We start from the raw sequence: 16,385 nt of genomic DNA, 5'->3' as shown, positions 1-16,385 counted from the left end.
AATGGAGGTTAGTTATTTTCTCTTTCTTTGGTTCTTCCGGCCCACGTCTGGCTTTGTCTTTTTCAGTGAACCTCGAGAGCGATATTTTTCAACTGTGCTCTCTGCTCTATTTTTATTTATTTTTTTCAGTTTCTCTGTTTTGGATGCTTATTGTACTTTCAGATGATGGAATGTCATCTTGTGCTAAATGGTTTTGTTACCTATCGAATCCTATCTTTTTCTTTTGTTTTTCTATTTAATCTTTCATTTTGCTCAACAGATTACGTACGTTAAAACTGTCATCGCTCAAGCCCATCGCAAGGGATGCCTGGGTAGCCCGAGAGAGACACTCCGACAAAGAGCTTATTTCACAAGGAGAGTTTGAATTTGTAAAATAATGCCAAGTCATGTTGGAGTACGAGTGTCGCCCTTTTCTTACGAGATAGGGACAACTCCCCGCGAGAGTTATTACAGCGGCAATAAAAAGCACAGCGGCGAAAAAGTACGCAGGCACACACGTATACACGATAAAGAACGTGCACGCATAAGTATATTTCAGCAGCTTTGCCCTCGCGCTCTCGGAAACAAAGACTAATACGAGACACGGGGACGAACGTATTATGTGTGCGGGGTTGCCAAGAGACAACGCTCTCTCGAGAGATCGGTTATCGCTGGCGTTTGTCACTGAAAAACACGACTTATTTTTTTGCTGGCCTGTCCTATTCCTTCTTTAGCGCACACACCGCCCTAAACGTTCCGACGCTACATTTAATTTCCAATTACGCCTTTCACTTTTTTCCCCTTTTAAGATTGAATTGATAGTCTTTCTTCTTGGAGCTTCCAGGGAGAAAGCTTCAAGTTTTCCACGGTATTGAACCGAGCTAATTTACGATCGGCACTGAGTTATATTCCAGCACCGTGGAGAGTGTAATTTTGATTCCTGAAAGCGTTAATTATCCGGAAAGGTGCGGGGTTTCAAGCATGCCAGTTGAAAAGTTTAATTGACCCGGAAAACTTTCAACATCTTTCTCGATGTCCGTTCCTCCACGGCGGAGGGGCAGGCCTGAAAATGGGAGTTACTCTCGTCGAAAAGTAAGGGGGAGAGAAGGAGGCAACTTTCTTTTCTGTTATTGGCTTCCTTTTGCTTCAAAGTGCAAGTATTTCACGAGTTTCTAAGTGAATAGACATGTATAATAATCGTCGACTTTGTTTTTTTCTGTTCTAGGTGCATTGCTCTTGTCAACTTCATTGAGGCTTCTTTCTTTTTCGCGTGAGTAGCGCACACCGTTGACTTTCCTATTGCACATGTTTGTTGGTATATCGAGATTCAAAGCATCCATGCGTAAATAACAAACAATGTAGAGCGAGTTTTTTAATTATACAGAGTGCTCCGCAGCTTTTTCACCCCTTCGTGAAATTTCACTGTTTTCTCAATGAAAACGAACGTTGGAATACATATGTTTTGAGTACCGCACTGCGACGGACGAAACTACACAAGATCATCAATATATAGAGTTCTATCGCATAGTTAATTTTCTATAAATCATATTATTTACATGTACACCCTTAACGATGAAAGATATATGCCTGCATATTGCGGCAAAAGAATAACGTCAGCGGTAAAGTCTCCCTCCTCATAAATCTCACGTTAATCGTCAAACAAATACTCAATCAAAGCAGGAAATCCGAGCCGCGTAGCTTTAGCGTTCCCGAACATCATCAGAAATTTTTCCCCTTCCCAATCCACAATATAAAGTATGTCCCTTCCGCGCGGTAATCTCGAAATACAGTAGCCCATCGAAGAGCTGACAAACGTCTACGGAGGCACACAGTGTTGGCGGCTATAAGCGTGTAAGGCAGACTGAGAGCAATAAAAGTCCCGCGGGGTACTGACGTACGGCTGTACGGTTCTTCTCCTTTTTCTATACACGCCTCTATGCAAATCCGCCATTTCGTTTACGGCCGCGTGCGACTCGGCTCTCGTATGATGTGACTGCACTCTGCGATTGTTCTTCCCGCGCGGAAGTTGTAATTCTTCGCTGCGCTATTGGCTTTCTGTAGTTTGTGAGTTATACTGGTTATCGGAGTGGCATTGAGATTAATCTTTTGTAATTTAAAAAATTTTCAGGCTCAATTCCGCGTCAACTCTTTACATTTTTTTATATTGTCTTGGTTCGATGCATTTCAGTTTTTTTTTCGCATCGCTACATGGCCTATTGGGTGATCACGAGCAATGCATCGTTAAAACATTTTACCTAAAGCACGGCATTCTATCGAATACCTCAACAGCCAAAACACTAACTCCCAACGAGTTCGGAAAAACGTATGCCGAAAAACAAACCAAGCAATTTTCTGTATCAAGAAAAACAATAAAATGTTTTGTCCGGAACTCGTCAACTTAAATTTGCAAAGAGCAACGATCAAAAAAGTATTCCGTGAAATACAACGTTCGCCGGCAGCATCACGCACAGCAGCAGCCGCGCGTGTATCTATCTTGAGAGGAGCAAGTGTCGCGCTGGCGTCATTCGGGGATTTATGCAGAGAAAGAGAGAGCTATACTCCGCCATGATTTACTCGGGCGGTAGAACTTTTCTTCGCCACGAGTGCGCTCGAGTTCGCTCCGTGAAAATATGTATCTCTTGCCCTCGCAGAAACTTTGTCGCGTTAGTTCCTCTATTTTTTTTCCGAAAAAAGCTCTTTCCTCCCTTCAATGTCGACCCTTTTTACCGAAAGGGATTTGCGCTGCTATGATTTTTCATTCGCTCGCCGAAACGTCGTCAGGGATTCAGCTGTTCGCTGAGCGCTTGGAAAAGAAGAGCCAATTTACCGAGCGGAATTTTTAGTCGATCGACGCGCTCGCTACGAAATTGATGAAACGATTAATGATCGTAATCGCCGAAAAGGAACACGCATACGCTATGCAAATAACGAATATTTATCGCGAAATATCGGCTGTCAAACTGAATTATTAATCTTGCAACGCATCTGACGCAGTCAATTATGCACTCGTCGAATCTATCGAATATCATTTGCACAAACGCGAAAATCGCTGGCTATTTGTCCGACATGGCTGAGCCAAAATTTATCCGTTTGCGTCCGACCACTCTTATTATATCCTTGAAAAAATATGACATTCATGATCTCATCAAAACTGATTTTAATTTGTCGAATGCTTCGGTGTGAAACACGATTAAAAAACAGTATTGCCGGCATAATAGAAAAAAAACCGATTGATTACCGGCGAATCCAATATATCATTTTAAATAATAATTATTTCATTATATCAAGTAGTAAGTTATGAGATTTATGTACAAACTTTTTTATTCATTTATTTATGACATGATGAGAGCCGGTGTACTTAGTCCGCATTACTTTTAAAAATAAAAATGAACGTTTGCGACGATTCAAAAAATATTCAAGGCGCATGACTTTCAACATAATGTCACGTAAGCCGGGTTTACATCGGAATCCGTATGAATTTAAACGCGCAGCATGGTTTATTTATTACACAGCAATTGAGCGAGCATAGCTGCGCAAAGATAATTGGTTTCAATTGACAGCAGAGTCACGCGGTGTACGAGCATTGTGCGCCCGTAACAATTGTTACTTTGAAATCAATTTCCCATCGAATTTTCATAAACTAGGAAAGAGTCCAGACTAAACAAACGAATTCATCGGGCGAAGAAAAATCGCACGCAGTTGATGCGCACGTGCTCCAGAATCATTAGTCAAGTGGGACTCAATCTTGGTCGGATGCGCGCAAATGATCCAGCCGTCAAGTCCGACATGCAAGGACAGCAGCCGAAAAAGATTATGGATATCCGTCGACGGCTGGTTTGTCCCTCCAATCTCTCGCTCGGAATTTTTTCTTTTTTTTTTTTGTCACAACGCCTGCGCGCGACGAGTTATTGGGTGTCGCTGTCAGTTGAGTTTGACGTTTCGCGAGCCGCACGCATGGATTTTCCCTCCGATGTATTTATGAGCAAATTTTTATGTTGCACTGAATGTTTATTACTCTGGAATGTCAACTGGTTTTATGCCGCTACCGCCGCCGCCGCCGTGCGCAAATGTTTTTCCCGTCGGACGTGGCTCTACTTTGACGGTAAACAGGCGCGGGATTTCGTGCGAAAGGTTGCAAATGCCAAATACAAAAAGCAAACTTTCAATGATGTAGAGATGCAAAGCGCATCGGTAAATTCCAGGTTGTCCGGCGAAATCCTCATCTAATTTGCACGTCTCATTTGGGGAGCAGCAGCGTCATTTTCGAGACTGAGCGCACATAGCGCAGCAGCGACCGAGCTAATGTTAATATCCGGCTCTAATTCACCCATGGGCTTCATTCAAGCCTTTATAGGCGCGGGCATTCGCGTTGCCGGCTAATTTCCTTCACTCTTGTTTTATTCCTCGTCCCTTGGCTCTTCATATTTTCACGGTATGTAATGAATGTCGACAGCGCAACTCCTTTAAATTTTTATTGTCAACGGTAGGGTTGGCTATTATTGTTGTGTTTTGTCGGCGTGCACCTAGCCCTTTATTTCCATTTTTATGGTTATATCACTCTTTGTGTCATGCAACGTGCGAATAAACTTTTAATGAAAAGCTAACGGTATTTCGCGTATCAATTATCAATAACACATTTGCAAAGAGTTATTGTTGCGCGTACTTTATTACCTGGTATGAATAACTTGTACAATTGCCAATCGGCGAAAACCTGCGAAAAGTGCATACAAATAACTGTAAAATCCGACGCAAGTTGCGCTTTGGCGAACGAGCAAAAAAAGTATTCGTTTATTTGCGAGATATCTGCTGACAAAGATATCAACGGAAAATCGAGTTCCCCCTCTCTCCCCGCGTAAATATCCGATGCGTATGCTTTATAAAACAAAAAAAAATAAAACACAACTCGTAATCACGCAGGTCACGTTCGTGCGCGGGGGTGCGACGCTGAAATATTCAATCCGGTCAATGATTCACTGGCGCATTCGCGTGAAAATAATAGTAATCCGAACGCGCGCATTTCTCCCTCTTGAAAAAAGCACACATGTGCCCCATCACCTGCGGTAATTATTTCTTCCGCGGAGCGCACATAAATTTTAGCCGACGATGCCTCTCGCCGGGAAAAAGGCCAATCGCGTTCGCTTTTATTTACTTTGTTCGATATCGCGCGCCAAAATTGCCGATGAGGGAAGGAGGAAAAATCAAACAAGGAATGCTTTGACCCAGTTGCGCGCTTCGCGATTAACGCGCGCGAATTGGCTCTCTTGCGAAACGAAACGAAATTAATACCTGCGACAAACAAGCGAATCTCATTTCAGGCTTCTCGTTTTCGCGAGCACACCTTGCACCCCAGCACTGCGTGCCTAGTTCATTCGTAATTGTTCGTCTGCGCTTTCCTCCGGGAAGGCTCTTTCGATTTGACGGTCAATTTCGGGGTGACGGCTAAAGCGACAGTCGAGCGTCGAAGAACAGGTTGAAAGCCTGCGCTGAATGATCTCATTGGATGCACCGAGGGCACTCCGCAGTAGCACTGGTTTATTTCCCTCCAATTGAGGGCTTAGAACATTGTCCGCTTGCGGAGCTGCAACTGCGAACTCGGTCGAGCCAGGGCCCAGGCGGCGCGGAAAGAACTGGGCTGGCGCCGGCGTGTAATTGAGCGATAACGAAGCCCGAGCACTCGGTTTACAGCCTTGTGTTTGCGAATTCGTTTCTCGTGCTCTGGCCGATCCAAGTGCCAGGCGGCGCAGCTAGCGGCCGCGCTTCCAATTTCCATGCGACACACGCGATTCCCCCGACCGAGCTGTCCTTTTCCCACGTTCGCTCTTTAGTTTGGCGTCCTTTCAATGTTTGCGCCGGACTTTTCCTGCTTTGTTTGCCAGTTTATGTTGGCGTTCGCGCGACTCGGCAATCAGCGCTCGAGGGCCACGTCGAATTTTTATGGGCAAAATGAGATCGCGCGCGTCGGTCCTCGCAAAACCAACCCGCAAAATGCGCGATAAGGCCGTGCACACGTTCCCGCCGTTCCCGCAATTATCTTACGCCCGGTGGTCACTGAGAAATACGCCGCTGAGCATTATCTCGGAGTACGTTGCATTGTAAAACACAAGCCGAGGCGGTAAATCAGTCCTGCAGCCGATCTATCTATCGCGAAGCGTCGGCAATTCTGTTTCGCTCTCGGCCGTTCTCTGGGCCTCGTCGAATCTTGCGGCTATCGACGTTCAGCTGGTCTTTTCAGATTTACTGTTTGCGCGGCTGCCCGCGGATATCTCCTCGACGATTCTGCTCTCGTTTCGGCTGCCGAACCACTTGTCAGTTCGCTTGCTCTCGGCGAAAAATCGATGCTCCTCCACGATAAATCCTCGATTGCAAAATTTTCACGATTTCATATTTTTCTCGCGAATAAAGTCTTTTTAAATGTTGAAAAGCGTATTCAAAAAGAAGCAATTTTTTTAGCCGGTTCGAGCAACTTTTGGGGCTAAAAGTTTTTTTTTTCAGCCTACATCGAGATATCGACTGTATTTTTATCTATACGGCACTTGTCACAACAGTGGATTTGGAGACCCTTTTTTCGGTATCGTTGAAAAAGCTACTTCGTCGATATAGAAATGGCAATATGCTTGCAAAATCGATTTTATAAGGTCTGCCGTTCAACTGCAGAAATAACTGCAATTAGACAGATAATAAAAAAAAGAGAGCGAGGAAGAGACTTTGTAATTGCAATTGCTGAGGTCGCGAGAGGAAGACAATGGGCTCCTGAAAGTGGTAAGTTGGCTCGGCCGGAGTCAATCGAATCGCTGTTCGCAAATTAGTTTGTTCAAAAGTGCAAACTGCCTTGCTCGCCTTCAAGTTCTAGGCTCCTTTATTTTTCTTATTACTTTCTTCTCTCTCATTGACTACAGTTTTACTGCTGGCCATTCGCGTAGCTTTTATATTTCCATTTCGTCGAGTAGTATAAATATAAGATAATTGTATTTACCCGTTGCATCGATAATTTGTAAAAATTATAATTGGCGTAATATTATGCCAGTTACCTCGTGGAGTCATTCTTGTGAATTGCTGTTCACACTTTCATAATCTAATTGAAGCCTTTATAAAGAAAAGAAAAAATTTCACGTTTTTTCTGCATGGATTGTCGAGAAGTCAAAGAGTCTTTTGGTGATATGAAAAGAAGTTTGGTTTATCGACCGACATTTGGCTACGAAGCAACCTTAAGCGAATAAGTGCGGCAGTCGCATCGCCGCACGGGCTGCAGCTGAAATTCAGTAAAGTTCTCGACAAGAGCATTTTCTAAATCCTTGCAACGCTTCCCTGCTCTTTCCTTTCTAAGGAGTCTCACTCTCATTTTTCTCTCATTCGCATTGCTTCGAGCCTTAAGCTCAAGTTTTCAAGAGCCTCTTGCTTTAACCCGTCACGCTTCGTTTATTAACGCAAACTGCCGCTTCTTCTGCTTTTTCATCTCGTTCTTCGCAGTTTGTGAGTTCTGTCACCGCAAAGCTTCCGTCGCCTTTGACGTAGCTTCCTGCGGAAAATTGCGTTGATTTTAAAGCCGTAATTACGAATGATTTCGAGAGCATTTAAAGCCAGACTTGTCTAATCCTCTTTGTAGACTTGATTACTTTATTACCTGGAGTTTCAGTGCAGTCTTATGTTATTCTGTTTTCTCATCCGTTTAGTGAAAAATTTTCATTTCTGTTCTGTAGAAACTAAACGTGGCTAAAGCATCGCGTTTCTATAGCCAGTTTCATACAATGTAGTCCATTGTCCTTCATTTTATCGATCAATAAAATGTATTATACGTAATTCATTGTGTTCCGTGACTCGCAGATCCTTGTGTTGGGCGTTTCTTTATGTTTCATTTATTATAAATTTTTTCATCGATTATAAGTTCAGATAAATGTGTCGCGTCGCGCTTCAATACAGAATCGTATGGCATATTCAGAATGCAGCTCTTCGAAATTCATAAAATACAGACAATAGCGAGCGTCGCCCGGAACAAAGCACAAGTCCAGATAAATCCCAGCTGCTCAATAAACACAGCTGGACTAGTCCTCGAAAAAAGTACGGGGGACGAGGGACGAGCCGTGAAAAAGAAAGCACAGGCAAGCATGCGAAAACAAAAGCCACGGCAGTGCAAGACAAATGGCGCGAATAAAGCGCAGGAGGCTTGCGCGAGTGCGAGATTTTCCAATTTCCGCGGCCGCTGGCCGGAATTCGATTAGACCGCGCGCGAGCTCTCTCTTTGCTTCGCTTCGATTCTGGGATTCCCTTCTTCGTGGCCGGACCAAAGTTTTCCACTTTGCCCCTGTCCTGCGCGCGCGAGTTTTGTTTTTCCAGGCCAAAAGTGGACGCACACGCTTCGCCAAGAGGCCGCTGGCGATGAGTGTGCCGAATGACGTACGGTAGTTGTTTCATCTTCGCCTCGGAGCTCTGTTAGTCTTCGTATCTTCGGATCATACCCCTCGGACGCTCGCAAATCCGATAAATAAAACGATCAAACTTTCGCAACTGTCAGTTAGTAACGCCTTAAGATATTTCACATGAGACTGAATGTGGCGCCGCATAGGCTATTTAGTGGGTGTTAGATCACGCGGAGCACTGTTTTCCTTCGTAACAAGAAAGAAAAAGCTTTCAACGATAATTGTTGCCACGTTTCCATCGTAGCGGCTAAGCACGGCAGAGCATCTCTTAAAATTCGAAAATCCTCACGTATCATCCCCAGAGCAAGCAGTGCTTCGCGAACTGGCTGAACTTTCACGTACTCGGCCTCGAAATAATTCATTAATCCGTAGGTCGACTCGGCCGTTTCTTCAACAGGAAAAGAGGTCCGCCGCTCAAATCCGATAATCCTCACATGACATCCGCGCATCACGAGCCATACCATCCGGATGAAGCTAATCTCTCTCGGGCACGTGTGTTTTCCGCATCTGCGAGAAGCTTTTTTCCTTCCTCCCCGGCAACGTGTTTTCCTAACGGACCCTAGCGATTGAGACCGCGCTCTGCCTTCTTGCTACTCTACTGCTTTACCTTGTAATGAGCAGGGGATTACGGGATCGCACTATTCGCATTATTGGTGAAAAAGGACTATTAGTGCTTGCGAGACGTCGGTTTGCACGATGCAGTGAGAACACGGACACGCGTTTTGGAAAAATCTGAATTCTATACCGTGTAAGGGTTTGCTACAGCCAAAAGGGGCCGAGTGACCATACCGTACATTGTCTAATAGACAGATTTTTTTATCGTTTCTGTAAAATATTGTAAAATATTGTTCATTGACGTTTTGTTCGATCATACTTTTGGGGTTAGAGACTTGTTGAGTCAGCTGGTACATCGACAAGAAAACGGAAAAGCTTGCATACAATTGCAATTCTTGTGTAAGAAATTAGCCAATAAAAAAATGAAAGCGTTGCGCCTGCCGCGTAAACCATGGATTACGTTGGTTCGCGCTTGGCTATCCTGACGCACGATCTTCTTGAACGCGGCTAAAAGAATATTCCGCAATAATGCATATTACGCTCGGCGAGCGTAGCTCACAAACCTCGGAGGGAGCGGCCACCGTATCGCGAGCCGATGGAATAATTGTGAGCGTAAAGACGTCGACGGTCATCGGAGGCTCTCTCTCCCTTTATGCGCAGCGTACGCGTATGTGAAATCCGCGCGGGCTCGTAAACAGCTCCGTAGCTAACATGAGAATCCGTCCATTTGCTCGCCAGCGAAATGGTGTAATGGTCGAGCGAGCATCGCGCTTTAATGCGCTCGTCCTGTTTCGCGCGCCAAATCAAAGTGGAACCTCTTTTTTGGCAACTGCCGTAATTTTATCATTCCTCTTCCTGCTTGGTTCTTTGTGCCGGGCCAGCGGCCCGCAATACATGGACGAGTCTATTGGCAGCGTAGACAACAAACGATTAACGCCTCCGTGGTCGGCGGTGACCGGTGCGAACGATCGAGTCCCGAGGGCTAAACTGTAGGTCCGTATGCCCGTTCGATTAACGTCAAAGCCGCTACGGATGGCCAGGATCTAGACCGTCCTGCGGATAAGCTCCGCTGCGAAGCTTCCGTGGCGCGTCGCATTATAGCCTCGATACAAACTCGGCCCCGCGCAAGCCCACAAATTTACAAGGGCAAGTTTTCACCGATCTCGCTATCTTGATCGAGTCGCCGGAAATTCGACATTGTTCGTGTGAGATGTGTCGCGAGAATGCAGCTCGAACGTACGAGCTTTCTATGTCGATTCGCAAAAACGCACGGGGAGAGAAAGAAAAAATGTCGTTTCCAGCGGTCCGCAAGCCTACGGGCAGCGGATTTTCCGCGCGCCTATTTGTCGCAACAGCGTCGCGTCAGGCCGCGCGGCAAAAAACTGGCGAGTTTTTCACGCGAGCGCGAACGGCGGGAAGAAAGGAGAGCGCGAAAAATCGGCGCGCGAGGCTAAAAAGCGCGCGACGAGCGGCGCGGAAAAGAGACAGAGCGAGAGCAAAGTCATCTGGCGCGAGGCGTGATTAATAACGGCTCTCGATCGATTCGCGACTGCGACGCTTTGTTACCTCGGCCGTTTTTCACCGCGACTGCAACGCCACGCCCCGCGCCGCCTCTCGGGCCCCGGCCAAGATGCGTATTAATTTGCGTACACAAAGGCTCGCATTTCCAATTCTTTTGACGGTTTCGCAAAGGCGCCGCCTGCGCTCATTCGCGCGCCCGAGTTTTCCTACTATCGATTATTCGCCGGTTTGCTTCATTCTTGTTTTTGTTTTGTTTTTGTTTTGTTTATGTTTTGCTCGTCTCGCCGCGGAGTTGCGCCGAAATTGAGTACTTTGGGAGATGAATATTTTATGCATCGAACGCATCAAAGGAGATTGAATGGGCTTGCTCGGGAACAATCCGCGGGAGTCGCGGAACCGAGCGAAACTCTCGAAAGGATAGCAATTATCAAGTTGGCGAAACGTCATCTGCAGACTTTCATTAAATCTTCGCTGACAAATAACTTGCGCAATTTCGAGACATATTTCTGAACGCGCGAGAGAAGGAGAGCACACCAGATAGAAAATCCAATCATCAAGCCAACTCCGCCGATTAAAGGCACGTCCAATAACTCGCCGAAGGAAAAACGTTCGCGTGCCTCGCGCGATCGGAAGAAATGACGACGCGCGAACTTTCTCTTCGCTGCAACTTTTAGGCGACTTGTTTCGCGCTCCCCGGCTCTTGGCAAATTGGCTCCAGTAATCTCGAGTGCGCCACGACAAATCGATTAAACTCCTTCGGCGGCTGGTCAGGATTCCATTCGAGAATTCGAGCTTACCTGCATGGGAGTGTCATTTGCTTGGAAAGACATTTTTCGGAAATACGCGTTTTGCCAGTGCGACGGTGAATCGGTGAATCCACCGAGAAAAGGCAAAATAAGGGAAACTGTGACTGCACTCTACCAGTCTAGACTTTGCGCATCTCGAGGCAACGAGATCGAGGGCCAGTGGAAGCGCGAAAGCTCTCGATGTCTCCTCGGTGACTCGTTCTTCTCCTCTCAAAGCGTCGGACGTGCTTTTAGTTTATTACTGGCGCTTTGCGTACGAGACGGGAGGCGGCAGCACGTAATGGCCACCAACACCGGCTACTAAATTATGAAAATTGCAATGTACCTTCTCTTGCTGTCTTTGCAACAATCGATCGCGCCATTGGACTCCCGACAGCTTTCTGTCGATCCATAAAAGTGAAGCTTGTTAGTAGCACTGTAAAATCCAGTGGAAAAACCGAAAAAAAGCTGGCAACTTGCAAGCCGCAATAGCCTCGGAGAAAACTTGGACCGAGTAAAGTGGTCAGGGAGTCCGGTGGAAATTTCGTTTTCACGGCTGGGTAGCGGGCCAACGTCATTATGGCTGTACGTTCGCTCTCCCCCCTCTCTCGCAAGCTTCGTTAGAAGCCGAATGTTCCGACGACCGACAAACGGCCGTCGTCTCGAGACTGATTAAGCGCAACGAGCGTAATTACCGCTCGCGCTGCCATCTCTCTTGCTCGCGCTGCGTTTGATTGCCAGGCTGGAACGTGCGAGCCAAATATGATTAGCTAATTGATCGTTCGAAGCTCGTCCTTATCTCTTGTCCGGGCGAGACGACTGAAAATCAGAAAAATATGGAAATGCTGCAAGAATGAAGCATTATACGAGCGAGGTTCACATAGCTGCTAAATAGCACGCCGATAGGAGAAAGTTTAATGGCCGTACGGAGAAGCGATAGGTGTGAGCGCAAAGTCTGCCGCTCGATCAACCTCTCGCGTTAACAGTAAGTACGTGCATATACGTATAGAAGCGGCCTCGGAACATCCCAGATGCGCCCAGGCCTCGAGACGAATAAATAATGCGGGACTGGAAGCCGTGTTTTCTCTGGACAGCGGCCGATATGCCTCGTCGGCGCGGCTGCTTTTTTGAGAGCGTGCCAAAGCCAGCGCCGGAAAAATCGTTGTTTTCACAGTCCGACGAACCGAGCGATTGCCCGCGCCGCGCTCGAGTGTCCGTCCGGCCGAGCCGCGCTTGGGGCCTCGATTGATCGGCCGATTTCGCTCGCGCTGCTCGCGATCGGCCGCCGTCGCGGTTATTAATCGAATCACGCGCGGGCGCTTCAATTACCGCGGACCATAATTACACGCCGCAGAGGGAGAGAGAGAGAGAGAGAGAGAGAGCGAGGGCCGGAGAGAAGATATCTTGGCGTGGCCGGGACGATTGCGCCTGCGGCTTTTCGATCGCCGCGCACCCTTGACGCTTAATTAATGAAGGGAAGGGCGGCCGCGCCGCGACGACATCGGCAAGATCGACCCGTGATCAGGAGGAAACCGGCCCCCGACGACGACCAAGCGAAAGACGAGTCTCGTCTCTGCTCTCGCGTCGGAATCGCGAACGACGATTCGCCCTCGGAAAGCCGGGCGCGGTGGTTCCGACGGCTTCGAGGCTCGTTTCCCAGACTCGGGTATTCTGCGCACGCGTTTCACGGTCAGAGAGTCGACGGCGCGACCGAGCGACTGCTCGGAAATTTCTCAAGTTTGCCAAGGAAACGGTCCTCCCCAGAGCGCGCGGAATCGTCGTGCGTTTATGAACACGCATACAAGTAGCAAGTTCTGGCAGCTGGCATTCGCTCGGAGAGGCGGCAGCGCATATACAGGTATACGTGATTTGTCGCAAACTTGACGTTGATCGAGTCTGCCGTGCTCTCGCCTATGCGAGTGCAATTCTAATGCTGTTGCGGGCTTGGGCGCACGGCGCGGCCGGCGCACGTGTGCTGAAACGAGTGAGTTGCCTGTGAACAGCGGTTCACGGGCGGTTATGATTTACTGCCTGCCTTGCGCGGTCCTATGACTTACCATTACGGCTTGTAGGCGCGCGCGAGCTCGCGACACGTCACTTTAGCAAATGGATTTTCGCGCGGAGCAGATAAAAAGCGACGAAAGTGCGAGGACTGGCCGCACTCTGCATTTACCGCGGCAAATTAGCGATAGAAGCAGCCGGCAAAGTTAATCTGGAAAAAGCCCTCTCTCTCTCTCTTTCTCTCTCTCTCTTTCCGGCGCACTTTTGTGCACTTGCCTAAGAGCGCTAATTACACGATGCAATTAGCGCGGCCAAGTGGGCAAGCGGCGCGCTGCCGCCGGCGGATGATAAGAGAATAGAAAGGAAGCGACGGAAAAAGAAATAAGGACAGCGCCAAGAGCTTCGACGCGATGCGGACGCTCGTTGTCCGTTGCGCGGAATTTTCGTGTTTGCATAGCGGCGGCGCGGCGCGGCGCGGCGAGCTAATTAAATTAGCCGAGGAGGAAAAAGAAGCGGCCCGGCGGAGGCGAAAACTCGATTGCGTTACAGTTTTCCACCTTGTCTTTTCTTTGCCCGGCAAGTTATCTCGCTCTCGTCTTGCACCTTTAATAACCAGGAGCGCCACCAGCAGCGGCACAAAGGAGGAGTCGAGGGTCGGCTTCGGGTAAATTTGGTCTGGACCGTTCGGACATCGCGCGTCTTCGTTCTTCGTTCGCTCCCTCTCGCTCGCCCTCGTCGAGTTCTAATGAATTATTTCCGCGCGGAAGTCTGTCGGCGCGTAAGAAGCCGAGACAAGGAGGAGAGAGAGGAGAGAGAGGCTCCTCCTTCCGTTTCCCTCCGCTTCGGCACTTAACGGAGTGAGCTCGCCTCCCACCACCGCCAGCCTCCGCGCCACGCCAAGTTTCGCTTTTCTTTCCCGCTCTACTCTTTCTCTCGCCCTCTGCTCTGCGGTTTGTCGGAGAAAGGAAAGCGCTCTCGAGTCAAGCTGCGTCACCGTCTCTTGGGACGGATGACGATATGAGCGCACGTACAGCTGCGCGCCTTCCAGTCCAGGAAAACTGTCGTATCGAGTTGACGATCGCGGCAGAACGATCGATGCCTCGCTCTTCGTCCGTCCGCTTTCATCGCGGATCATCCGCGATTGCCCGATGTCGCGGTCCGACAGATCCTTCCGACAACAGTAGACGACGTCGCTCTCGACGGCTCTTCGATTAATTATCTCGTTTCGTCCTTGTGTTTCAGAGCCGCGCCGACCAAGGGACAAGAAATGATTTTGCTGGCTGCTCGCGTCTGCGGAAATGCGCGCGATGAGCCATTTTTGGATTGATAGCAAGATCGGCGCCCTCGGCTTTTTTGCCTCCTCCACGGCGTGGAACAGTTGGCGTGCCTCGTTGCCGATAAGACGTGAGAAGAGAGAAGGAGTTTGGCGAGTGTAGTGCCGTTAAGCTACTTACGGTGCGTCGTTCGCGGCTCGTTCCGACTCGGCAAACAACTGAGTTCCTTCTACTACCACGCCGGTCCAAGTTGTGCAACGCCTTGACGAAGTAGTGCGGGACCGTCGACTTCGACAGACATGCTCCGCAACTCTGGTTAAGCATCTCAAGGTATGATTTATGTTCGGCGAGCCCCAAGTGCTTCTCGTTGCTCGAGAGCTCGCGGGCAAGCTTATTGGGATTTTCATTGTTAATTAAAAACGAAAATAGAGCGATCGACGCCAGTTGATTAGATTCTCCATTTGGCCTAGTTTCTCGGAAAACCAATTACACTCACGAGAAGAGTATCTTACCGAGGGATCAATGTTCCATCTACAAGTACCACCCCGTTGTATCTCGTTGTATCGGTCGACACCGAAAGAGAATTCTGACGCGACGAGAATTAATTTTCACTCGAACAAACGCAAACGTCGCGATGAACGGCCGACTCGGGAGGCTCGCATCAGTAGTACAATCATCGAAACCGTCTAGCGAACGATAAGCTAAACGCAGTGGGCGCGCGAGCCCCCGACCCAAGTATACCGAGGTTCCAGCCTCGGTCGCAAAATCCAAGCCATTTACCCTTTCTACTTTGCAGATAAGAACGACCCTCTCGCTGCGGTGACAAACAGCGCACAAGACAGAGAGTCAGAGAGGGAGGGAGGAGCAGCGAGAGAAGTCTTAATTGAAAAGCGACGCGCGAGTTACCTCGTTAGCGGCAGTCGAAGATGACATTGAGCGGAGGACGACGACGAGGACGCTGATTGAAAACGGGACGGAGAGGCCCGCGGAGTGGGAATCAGCGCTGAGCGCACGGCGGAGCCGCACATTTACACGAAAAGAGTGAGAAATGGCGCACAAGGGATTGGCTTGGCTCGCGGTGGCGCCGCTGCTGTTTGCTCTCGCCCACTCGCAGCTCACCTGGACGCCCATTTACGTCGGCTACGAGAGTGAGTATCGCCTCTGTTTTTCCGTCTGCGTTTGTCCGAGACGCCGACCGAAGGCTCGGCAGTCGGCCGGCCGGCGAGTTGGCGCGCGCTCGCGCGTTTTCTCGTTGCACTCGGTCGATCGGCCAGACGGGAACGCATTAAAAAGTCGCTCGGGGCCGAGCGTGCGTAATGGAAAAAGTCGTAACACCTCGTTGCGTATCCTCGGCGACGGTTATCAGTGCGAGCATCGGAAGCGAGCGAACTGCTATACGTGAGAGAACTGCTTGAGCGCGGCTATCATTCGATCCACGTATAACACACGGCCGCGGATCGAAAAGTAATCAGGCGGCGCGCGGTTTTACGCCGCGCGCCTCCCCCTCGGAAATCAATTCGAGACGTGCCCTCTCTCCTGCCGATCTCGCGCGCTAACTCTATTCTCCCGCGATCGCCCCCCCCCCCCCTCCCTCTCTCTTCCAGGAGACGCGCGTGTTTCGCGCTCATGCGTACGGCATTAAACGTGCCTCGCGGATATATATCCGCGCGGTCGTGCTGTTGTCGCCGAACGATGTGAGAATCGTGGATGGCCTGGATAATTCTCTACGATTATCGAACCCTACCAATTCTCATTTCCGAGCTGTCGAGGCGTTCCCTTCTCGGGCTCTTATCTCTTTTTTCCCCCTGTAGTTAGATTTGGGGGCGAACAGCGAGTTTGGATTTTCCTCCACATCG

General features: G+C 48.8%; 1 long non-coding RNA gene across 1 annotated transcript in view; it reads left to right on the top strand.

Annotated features, from left to right (window-relative positions):
• Window positions 1-15,672, top strand: part of LOC131672872 (uncharacterized) — a 37,430-nt gene extending 21,758 nt beyond the window's left edge. The window contains exons 2-4 of the long non-coding RNA XR_009302665.1: window positions 1,205-1,249; window positions 14,498-14,859; window positions 15,326-15,672. This is a non-coding gene — a long non-coding RNA (uncharacterized LOC131672872). The remainder of the gene's footprint in view (window positions 1-1,204; window positions 1,250-14,497; window positions 14,860-15,325) is intronic.
• Window positions 15,673-16,385: the final 713 nt, after the last annotated feature.

The sequence above is a fragment of the Phymastichus coffea genome, unplaced genomic scaffold (assembly GCF_024137745.1).
Source record: "Phymastichus coffea isolate CEN01 unplaced genomic scaffold, Cenicafe_Pcof_1.1 PCOF00161, whole genome shotgun sequence".
In the NCBI taxonomy this organism is placed as follows: Eukaryota; Metazoa; Arthropoda; class Insecta; order Hymenoptera; family Eulophidae; genus Phymastichus; species Phymastichus coffea.
This window is presented reverse-complemented; position numbering and strand designations above follow the sequence as displayed.